This window comes from Lepus europaeus, chromosome 21 (genome assembly GCF_033115175.1).
Source record: "Lepus europaeus isolate LE1 chromosome 21, mLepTim1.pri, whole genome shotgun sequence".
NCBI lineage: Eukaryota > Metazoa > Chordata > Mammalia > Lagomorpha > Leporidae > Lepus > Lepus europaeus.
Window position 1 is genome coordinate 30,736,780 of NC_084847.1, and position 11,767 is coordinate 30,748,546.

Sequence of the window (11,767 nt, forward strand, 5' to 3'; positions counted from 1 at the left end):
TGGGATTGAGTCAGCCAAAACAAAACCGGATATTTCCGGTTTCCTGCAGTCATATCCGGAGAAAGTGGTGTGGAATTTGTATGCAATAGACCAAGCAAATCATAGTAAAAATGGGATTGGAGAAAAGCAAAGTCCTTTCTTGAGGCAAGTGCATAAAATGTCATGTATACAAACAGAAATATCATGTTTGCTTGCCGCAATTCCTCTAGCTTTCTCCCTAGAGTACACGAATAGGAAGAACTGGTTTCTGCATGTGGAACCAGTGATTGTTTCCCAATACAAAATTAAATGCTCCCTGATTAAAAAAAAAACGTTCCAAACAATAATGACCATTGATAATATCCAGAAAACACAAACACAGGGGCTGTGGCAATATCTGGGATTGAGTTAGCCAAAACAAAAGCGGATATTTCCCCTTTGATCCAGTCATATCGGGACAAAGTGGTGTGGAATTTGTATGCAATAGACCAAGCATATCATAGTAAAAATGGTTTTGGAGAAACGCAAAGTCTTTTCGTTAGACAAGTGCATAAAATGTCATGTATACAAACAGAAATATCATGTTTGTTTGCCGCAGTTCCTCTAGCTTTCTCGCTAGAAAATACAAATGTTTAGAGCTTATTTCTCCATGTGGAACCACTGAGTGTTTCCCAGTACAAAATTAAATGTTCCCTGATAAAAAAAAAGTTTCAAAACAATAAAGTCCTTTGATAATATCCAGAAAACACAAATACAGGGTCTGTGGCAATATCTGGGATTGTGTTAGCCAAAGCAAAACCGGATATTTCGGTTTCATGCAGTCATATCCGGACAAAGTGGTGTGGAATTTGTATGCAATAGACCAAGCAAATCATAGTAAAAATGGTTTTGGAGAAAAGCAAAGTCCTTTCTTGAGGCAAGTGCATAAAATGTCATGTATACAAACAGAAATATCATGTTTGCTTGCCGCAGTTCCTCTAGTTTTCTCCCTAGAATACACGAATAGGAAGAACTGGTTTCTGCATGTGGAACCAGTGATTGTTTCCCAGTACAAAATGAAATGCTCCCTGATTAAAAAAACGTTCCAAACAATAATGACCATTGATAATATCCAGAAAACACAAACACAGGGGCTGTGGCAATATCTGGGATTGAGTTAGCCAAAACAAAACCGGATATTTCCGGTTTCATGCAGTCATATCCGGACAAAGTGGTGTGGAATTTGTATGCAATAGACCAAGCAAATCATAGTAAAAATGGTTTTGGAGAATAGCAAAGTCTTTTCGTTAGTAAAGTGCATAAAATGCCATCTATACAAACAGAAATATCATGTTTGTTTGCGGCGGTTCTTCTAGCTTTCTCCAAGAAAATACAAATGTGTAGAGCTGGTATCTCCATGTGGAACCAATTAGAGTTTCCCAGTACAAAATTAAATGTTCGCTGATAAAAAACATTCACAACAATAACGTCCTTTGATAATATCCAGAAAACACAAACACAGAGGCTGTGGCAATATCTGTGTTTGAGTTAGCCAAAACAAAAGCGGATATTTGCCCTTTCATCCAGTCATATCCGGACAAAGTGGTGTGGAATTCGTATGCAATGGACTGAGAGAATTACAGTAAAAATGGTTTTGGAGAAAAGCAAAGTCATTTCATTAGGCAGGTGCATAAAATGTCATGTATACAAACAGAAATATCATGTTTGTTTGCCGCAGTTCCTCTAGCATTCTCCGTAGAAAATACAAATATTTAGAGCTGGTTTCTCCACGTGGAACCACTGAGTGTTTCCTAGTACAAAATTAAATGTTCACTGAAAAAAGAAGTTTCAAAACAATAAAGTCCTTTGATAATATCCAGAAAACACAAACACAGGGTCTGTGGCAATATCTGGGATTGAGTTAGGCAAAACAAAACCGGATATTTCCGGTTTCATGCAGTCATTTCCGGACAAAGTGGTGTGGAATTTGTATGCAATAGACCAAGCAAATCATAGTAAAAATGGTTTTGGAGAAAAGCAAAGTCCTTTCTTGAGGCAAGTGCATAAAATGTCATGTATACAAACAGAAATATCAGGTTTGCTTGCCGCAGTTCTTCTAGCTTTCTCCTAGAAAATACGAATGTGTAGAGCTGGTGTCTCCATGTGGAACCAATTAGAGTTTCCCAGTACAAAATTAAATGTTCCATGATAAAAAACATTCAAAACAATAAAGTCCTTTGATAATATCCAGAAAACACAAACACAGAGGCTGTCGCAATATATGTGATTGAGTTAGCCAAAACAAAAGCGGATATTTCCCCTTTCATCCAGTCATATCCGGACAAGGTGGTGTGGAATTCGCATGCAATGGACTGAGAGAATTACAGTAAAAATGGTTTTGGAGAAAAGCAAAGTCATTTCATTAGGCAGGTGCGTAAAATGTCATGTATACAAACAGAAATATCATGTTTGTTTGCCGCAGTTCCTCTAGCATTCTCCGTAGAAAATACAAATGTTTAGAGCTGGTTTCTCCACGTGGAACCACTGAGTGTTTCCTAGTACAACATTAAATGTTCACTGATAAAAAAAAGTTTCAAAACAATAAAGTCCTTTGATAATATCCAGAAAACACAAACACAGGGGCTGTGGCAATATCTGGGATTGAGTTAGGCAAAACAAAACCGGATATTTCCGGTTTCATGCAGTCATATCCGGACAAAGTCGTGTGGAATTTGTATGCAATAGACCAAGCAAATCATAGTAAAAATGGTTTTGGAGAAAAGCAAAGTCTTTTCGTTAGACAGGTGCATAAAATGTCATGTATACAAACAGAAATATCATGTTTGCTTGCCGCAGTTCCTCTAGCTTTCTCCCTAGAGTACACGAATAGGAAGAACTGGTTTCTGCATGTGGAACCAGTGATTGTTTCCCAATACAAAATTAAATGCTCCCTGATTAAAAAAAAAAAAACGTTCCAAACAATAATGACCATTGATAATATCCAGAAAACATAAACACTGGGGCTGTGGCAATATCTGGGATTGAGTTAGCAAAAACAAAAGCGGATATTTCCCCTTTGATCCAGTCATATCGGGACAAAGTGGTGTGGAATTTGTATGCAATCGACCAAGCAAATCATAGTAAAAATGGTTTTGGAGAAAAGCAAAGTCTTTTCGTTAGACAAGTGCATAAAATGTCATGTATACAAACAGAAATATCATGTTTGTTTGCCGAAGTTCCTCAAGCATTCTCCGTAGAAAATACAAATGTTTAGAGCTTGTTTCTCCATGTGGAACCACTGAGTGTTTCCCAGTACAAAATTAAATGTTCCCTGATAAAAAAAAGTTTCAAAACAATAAAGTCCTTTGATAATATCCAGAAAACACAAATACAGGGTCTGTGGCAATATCTGGGATTCTGTTAGCCAAAACAAAACCGGATATTTCCGGTTTCATGCAGTCATATCCGGACAAAGTGGTGTGGAATTTGTATGCAATAGACCAAGCAAATCATAGTAAAAATGGTTTTGGAGAAAAGCAAAGTCCTTTCTTGAGGCAAGTGCATAAAATGTCATGTATACAAACAGAAATATCATGTTTGCTTGCCGCAGTTCCTCTAGTTTTCTCCCTAGAATACACGAATAGGAAGAACTGGTTTCTGCATGTGGAACCAGTGATTGTTTTCCAATACAAAATTAAATGCTCCCTGTTTAAAAAAAAAGTTCCAAACAATAATGACCATTGATAATATCCAGAAAACACAAACACAGGGGCTGTGGCAATATCTGGGATTGAGTTAGCCAAAACAAAACCGGATATTTCCGGTTTCATGCAGTCATATCCGGACAAAGTGGTGTGGAATTTGTATGCAATAGACCAAGCAAATCATAGTAAAAATGGTTTTGGAGAATAGCAAAGTCTTTTCGTTAGTAAAGTGCATAAAATGCCATCTATACAAACAGAAATATCATGTTTGTTTGCGGCGGTTCTTATAGCTTTCTCCTAGAAAATACAAATATGTAGAGCTGGTATCTCCATGTGGAACCAATTAGAGATTCCCAGTACAAAATTAAATGTTCGCTGATAAAAAACATTCAAAACAATAACGTCCTTAGATAATATCCAGAAAACACAAACACAGAGGCTGTGGCAATATCTGTGTTTGAGTTAGCCAAAACAAAAGCGGATATTTGCCCTTTCATCCAGTCATATCCGGACAAAGTGGTGTGGAATTCGTATGCAATGGACTGAGAGAATTACAGTAAAAATGGTTTTGGAGAAAAGCAAAGTCATTTCATTAGGCAGGTGCATAAAATGTCATGTATACAAACAGAAATATCATGTTTGTTTGCCGCAGTTCCTCTAGCATTCTCCGTAGAAAATACAAATATTTAGAGCTGGTTTCTCCACGTGGAACCACTGAGTGTTTCCTAGTACAAAATTAAATGTTCACTGAAAAAAGAAGTTTCAAAACAATAAAGTCCTTTGATAATATCCAGAAAACACAAACACAGGGTCTGTGGCAATATCTGGGATTGAGTTAGGCAAAACAAAACCGGATATTTCCGGTTTCATGCAGTCATTTCCGGACAAAGTGGTGTGGAATTTGTATGCAATAGACCAAGCAAATCATAGTAAAAATGGTTTTGGAGAAAAGCAAAGTCCTTTCTTGAGGCAAGTGCATAAAATGTCATGTATACAAACAGAAATATCAGGTTTGCTTGCCGCAGTTCTTCTAGCTTTCTCCTAGAAAATACGAATGTGTAGAGCTGGTGTCTCCATGTGGAACCAATTAGAGTTTCCCAGTACAAAATTAAATGTTCGCTGATAAAAAACATTCAAACCAATAACGTCCTTTGATAATATCCAGAAAACACAAACACAGAGGCTGTCGCAATATATGTGATTGAGTTAGCCAAAACAAAAGCGGATATTTCCCCTTTCATCCAGTCATATCCGGACAAGGTGGTGTGGAATTCGCATGCAATGGACTGAGAGAATTACAGTAAAAATGGTTTTGGAGAAAAGCAAAGTCATTTCATTAGGCAGGTGCGTAAAATGTCATGTATACAAACAGAAATATCATGTTTGTTTGCCGCAGTTCCTCTAGCATTCTCCGTAGAAAATACAAATGTTTAGAGCTGGTTTCTCCACGTGGAACCACTGAGTGTTTCCTAGTACAACATTAAATGTTCACTGATAAAAAAAAGTTTCAAAACAATAAAGTCCTTTGATAATATCCAGAAAACACAAACACAGGGGCTGTGGCAATATCTGGGATTGAGTTAGCCAAAACAAAACCGGATATTTCCGGTTTCATGCAGTCATATCCGGGCAAAGTGGTGTGGAATTTGTATGCAATAGACCAAGCAAATCATAGTAAAAATGGTTTTGGAGAAAAGCAAAGTCTTTTCGTTAGACAGGTGCATAAAATGTCATGTATACAAACAGAAATATCATGTTTGTTTGCCTCAGTTCCTCTAGCTTTCTCGCTAAAAAATACGAATGTGTAGAGCTGGTGTCTCCATGTGGAACCACTGAGTGTTTCCCAGTACAAAATTAAATGTTCCCTGATAAAAAAAAATTTGAAAACAATAAAGTCCATTGATAATATCCAGTAAACACAAACACAAGGGCTGTGGCAATATCTGGGATTGAGTCAGCCAAAACAAAACCGGATATTTCCGGTTTCATGCAGTCATATCCGGACAAAGTGGTGTGGAATTTGTATGCAATAGACCAAGCAAATCATAGTAAATATGGTTTTGGAGAAAAGCAAAGTCCTTTCTTGAGGCAAGTGCATAAAATGTCATGTATACAAACAGAAATATCATGTTTGCTTGCCGCAGTTCCTCTAGCTTTCTCCCTAGAGTACACGAATAGGAAGAACTGGTTTCTGCATGTGGAACCAGTGATTGTTTCCCAATACAAAATTAAATGCTCCCTGATTAAAAAAAAACGTTCCAAACAATAATGACCATTGATAATATCCAGAAAACATAAACACTGGGGCTGTGGCAATATCTGGGATTGAGTTAGCAAAAACAAAAGCGGATATTTCCCCTTTGATCCAGTCATATCGGGACAAAGTGGTGTGGAATTTGTATGCAATCGACCAAGCAAATCATAGTAAAAATGGTTTTGGAGAAAAGCAAAGTCTTTTCGTTAGACAAGTGCATAAAATGTCATGTATACAAACAGAAATATCATGTTTGTTTGCAGAAGTTCCTCAAGCATTCTCCGTAGAAAATACAAATGTTTAGAGCTTGTTTCTCCATGTGGAACCACTGAGTGTTTCCCAGTACAAAATTAAATGTTCCCTGATAAAAAAAAGTTTCAAAACAATAAAGTCCTTTGATAATATCCAGAAAACACAAATACAGGGTCTGTGGCAATATCTGGGATTCTGTTAGCCAAAACAAAACCGGATATTTCCGGTTTCATGCAGTCATATCCGGACAAAGTGGTGTGGAATTTGTATGCAATAGACCAAGCAAATCATAGTAAAAATGGTTTTGGAGAAAAGCAAAGTCCTTTCTTGAGGCAAGTGCATAAAATGTCATGTATACAAACAGAAATATCATGTTTGCTTGCCGCAGTTCCTCTAGTTTTCTCCCTAGAATACACGAATAGGAAGAACTGGTTTCTGCATGTGGAACCAGTGATTGTTTTCCAATACAAAATTAAATGCTCCCTGTTTAAAAAAAAGTTCCAAACAATAATGACCATTGATAATATCCAGAAAACACAAACACAGGGGCTGTGGCAATATCTGGGATTGAGTTAGCCAAAACAAAACCGGATATTTCCGGTTTCATGCAGTCATATCCGGACAAAGTGGTGTGGAATTTGTATGCAATAGACCAAGCAAATCATAGTAAAAATGGTTTTGGAGAATAGCAAAGTCTTTTCGTTAGTAAAGTGCATAAAATGCCATCTATACAAACAGAAATATCATGTTTGTTTGCGGCGGTTCTTCTAGCTTTCTCCTAGAAAATACAAATGTGTAGAGCTGGTATCTCCATGTGGAACCAATTAGAGTTTCCCAGTACAAAATTAAATGATCGCTGATAAAAAACATTCAAACCAATAACGTCCTTTGATAATATCCAGAAAACACAAACACAGAGGCTGTGGCAATATCTGTGTTTGAGTTAGCCAAAACAAAAGCGGATATTTGCCCTTTCATCCAGTCATATCCGGACAAAGTGGTGTGGAATTCGTATGCAATGGACTGAGAGAATTACAGTAAAAATGGTTTTGGAGAAAAGCAAAGTCATTTCATTAGGCAGGTGCATAAAATGTCATGTATACAAACAGAAATATCATGTTTGTTTGCCGCAGTTCCTCTAGCATTCTCCGTAGAAAATACAAATATTTAGAGCTGGTTTCTCCACGTGGAACCACTGAGTGTTTCCTAGTACAAAATTAAATGTTCACTGATAAAAAAAAGTTTCAAAACAATACAGTCCTTTGATAATATCCAGAAAACACAAACACAGGGGCTGTGGCAATATTTGGGATTGAGTTAGGCAAAACAAAACCGGATATTTCCGGTTTCATGCAGTCATTTCCGGACAAAGTGGTGTGGAATTTGTATGCAATAGACCAAGCAAATCATAGTAAAAATGGTTTTGGAGAAAAGCAAAGTCCTTTCTTGAGGCAAGTGCATAAAATGTCATGTATACAAACAGAAATATCAGGTTTGCTTGCCGCAGTTCTTCTAGCTTTCTCCTAGAAAATACGAATGTGTAGAGCTGGTGTCTCCATGCGGAACCAATTAGAGTTTCCCAGTACAAAATTAAATGTTCCCTGATAAAAAACATTCAAAACAATAAAGTCCTTTGATAATATCCAGAAAACACAAACACAGAGGCTGTCGCAATATATGTGATTGAGTTAGCCAAAACAAAAGCGGATATTTCCCCTTTCATCCAGTCATATCCGGACAAGGTGGTGTGGAATTCGCATGCAATGGACTGAGAGAATTACAGTAAAAATGGTTTTGGAGAAAAGCAAAGTCAATTCATTAGGCAGGTGCGTAAAATGTCATGTATACAAACAGAAATATCATGTTTGTTTGCCGCAGTTCCTCTAGCATTCTCCGTAGAAAATACAAATGTTTAGAGCTGGTTTCTCCATGGGGAACCACTGAGTGTTTCCCAGTAAAAAATTAAATTTTCCCTGATTAAAAAAAAGGTTCAAAACAATAAAGTCCTTTGATAATATCCAGAAAACACAAACACAGAGGCTGTGGCAATCTGCGATTGAGTTAGAAAAAAAAAAAAAAAACGGATATTTCCGGTTTCATGCAGTCATATCCGGACAAAGTGGTGTGGAGTTTGTATGCAATAGACCAAGCAAATCATAGTAAAAATGGTTTTGGAGAAAAGCAAAGTCTTTTCGTTAGACAGGTGCATAAAATGCCATGTATACAAACAGAAATATCATGTTTGTTTGCCGCAGTTCCTCTAACTTTCTCCCTAGAAAATACGAATGTGTAGAGCTGGTGTCTCCATGTGGAACCAGTGATTGTTTCCCAGTACAAAATTATATGTTCCCTGATAAAAAAAAACTTTAAAACAATAATGTCCATTGATAATATCCAGAAAACACAAACACAGGGCTTGTCGCAATATCTGGTATTGAGTTAGCCAAAACAAAACCGGATATTTCCGGTTTCATCCAGTCATATCCAGACAAAGTGGTGTGGAATTCGTTTGCAATGGACTGAGAAAATCACAGTAAAAATGGTTTTGGAGAAAAGCAAAGTCTTTTCGTTAGGCAAGTGCATAAAATGCCACCTATACAAACAGAAATATCATGTTTGTTTGCCGCAGTTCCTCTAGCTTTCTAGTAGAAAATACGAATGTGTAGCGCTGGTGTCTCCATGTGGAACCAATTAGAGTTTCCCAGTACAAAATTAAATATTCCCTGATCAAAAACATTCAAATCAATAAAGTCCGTGGATAATATGCAGAAAACACAAACACAGAGGCTGTAGCAATATCTTGGATTGAGTTAGCCAAAACAAAACCGGATATTTCCGGTTTCATCCAGTCATATCCGGAAAAAATCGTGTGGAATAGGTATGCAATGGACCGAGAAAATCACAGTAAAAATTGTTTTGGAGAAAAGCAAAGTCTTTTCGTTTGGCAAGTGCATAAAATGTTATGTATACAAACAGAATTATCATGTTTGTTTGCTGCAGTTCCTCTACTTTTCTCCTGGAAAATACGAATGTGTAGAGCTGGTTTCTCCATGTGGAACCAATTAGAGATTCCCAGTACAAAATAAAATGTTCCCTGATAAAAAAAATAAAAAAACTTTCAAAAGAATAAATTCCTTTGATAATATCCAGGAAACACAAATAAAGGTGCTGTGGCAATACCTAGGTTTCAGTTAGCCAAAAAAAGAAAACGGGATATTTTCAGTTTCATCCTGTCAAATCCGTACAAATTGGTGTGCAATTCGTATGCAATGGACAGACAAAATTACAATAAAATTGTTTTGGAGAAAAGCAAATTCTTCGTTAGGCAAGTGCATAAAATGTCATGTATACAAACAGAAATATCATGTTTGTTTGCCTCAGCTCCTCAATTTTCTCACTAGAAAATCCGAATCTGTAGAGCAGGTTTCTCCATGTGGAACCAGTGAGTGTTTCCCAGTACAAAATTAAATGTTCCCTGATAAAAAAAAAAAAACTTTCAAAACAATAATGTCCATTTATAATATCCAGAAAACACAAACACAGGGGCTGTGGCAATATCTGGGATTGAGTTAGCCAAAACAAAACCGGATATTTCCGGTTTCATCCAGTCATAACCGGAGAAAGTGGTGTGGAATTCGTATGCAATGGACAAAGAAAATTACAGTAAAAATGGTTTTGGAGAAAAGCAAAGTCTTTTCCTTAGGCAAGTGCATAAAATGCCACCTATACAAACAGAAATATCATGTTTGCTTGCCGCAGTTCCTCTAGCTTTCTCCCTAGAGTACACGAATAGGAAGAACTGGTTTCTGCATGTGGAACCAGTGATTGTTTCCCAATACAAAATTAAATGCTCCCTGATTAAAAAAAAAAAAACGTTCCAAACAATAATGACCATTGATAATATCCAGAAAACATAAACACTGGGGCTGTGGCAATATCTGGGATTGAGTTAGCAAAAACAAAAGCGGATATTTCCCCTTTGATCCAGTCATATCGGGACAAAGTGGTGTGGAATTTGTATGCAATCGACCAAGCAAATCATAGTAAAAATGGTTTTGGAGAAAAGCAAAGTCTTTTCGTTAGACAAGTGCATAAAATGTCATGTATACAAACAGAAATATCATGTTTGTTTGCCGAAGTTCCTCAAGCATTCTCCGTAGAAAATACAAATGTTTAGAGCTTGTTTCTCCATGTGGAACCACTGAGTGTTTCCCAGTACAAAATTAAATGTTCCCTGATAAAAAAAAGTTTCAAAACAATAAAGTCCTTTGATAATATCCAGAAAACACAAATACAGGGTCTGTGGCAATATCTGGGATTCTGTTAGCCAAAACAAAACCGGATATTTCCGGTTTCATGCAGTCATATCCGGACAAAGTGGTGTGGAATTTGTATGCAATAGACCAAGCAAATCATAGTAAAAATGGTTTTGGAGAAAAGCAAAGTCCTTTCTTGAGGCAAGTGCATAAAATGTCATGTATACAAAATGAAATATCATGTTTGCTTGCCGCAGTTCCTCTAGTTTACTCCCTAGAATACACGAATAGGAAGAACTGGTTTCTGCATGTGGAACCAGTGATTGTTTTCCAATACAAAATTAAATGCTCCCTGATTAAAAAAAAAAAACGTTCCAAACAATAATGACCATTGATAATATCCAGAAAACATAAACACTGGGGCTGTGGCAATATCTGGGATTGAGTTAGCCAAAACAAAAGCGGATATTTCCCCTTTGATCCAGTCATATCGGGACAAAGTGGTGTGGAATTTGTATGCAATAGACCAAGCAAATCATAGTAAATATGGTTTTGGAGAAAAGCAAAGTCCTTTCTTGAGGCAAGTGCATAAAATGTCATGTATACAAACAGAAATATCATGTTTGCTTGCCGCAGTTCCTCTAGCTTTCTCCCTAGAGTACACGAATAGGAAGAACTGGTTTCTGCATGTGGAACCAGTGATTGTTTCCCAATACAAAATTAAATGCACCCTGATTAAAAAAAAAAACGTTCCAAACAATAATGACCATTGATAATATCCAGAAACATAAACACTGGGGCTGTGGCAATATCTGGGATTGAGTTAGCCAAAACAAAAGCGGATATTTCCCCTTTGATCCAGTCATATCGGGACAAAGTGGTGTGGAATTTGTATGCAATCGACCAAGCAAATCATAGTAAAAATGGTTTTGGAGAAAAGCAAAGTCTTTTCGTTAGACAAGTGCATAAAATGTCATGTATACAAACAGAAATATCATGTTTGTTTGCCGAAGTTCCTCAAGCATTCTCCGTAGAAAATACAAATGTTTAGAGCTTGTTTCTCCATGTGGAACCACTGAGTGTTTCCCAGTACAAAATTAAATGTTCCCTGATAAAAAAAAGTTTCAAAACAATAAAGTCCTTTGATAATATCCAGAAAACACAAATACAGGGTCTGTGGCAATATCTGGGATTCTGTTAGCCAAAACAAAACCGGATATTTCCGGTTTCATGCAGTCATATCCGGACAAAGTGGTGTGGAATTTGTATGCAATAGACCAAGCAAATCATAGTAAAAATGGTTTTGGAGAAAAGCAAAGTCCTTTCTTGAGGCAAGTGCATAA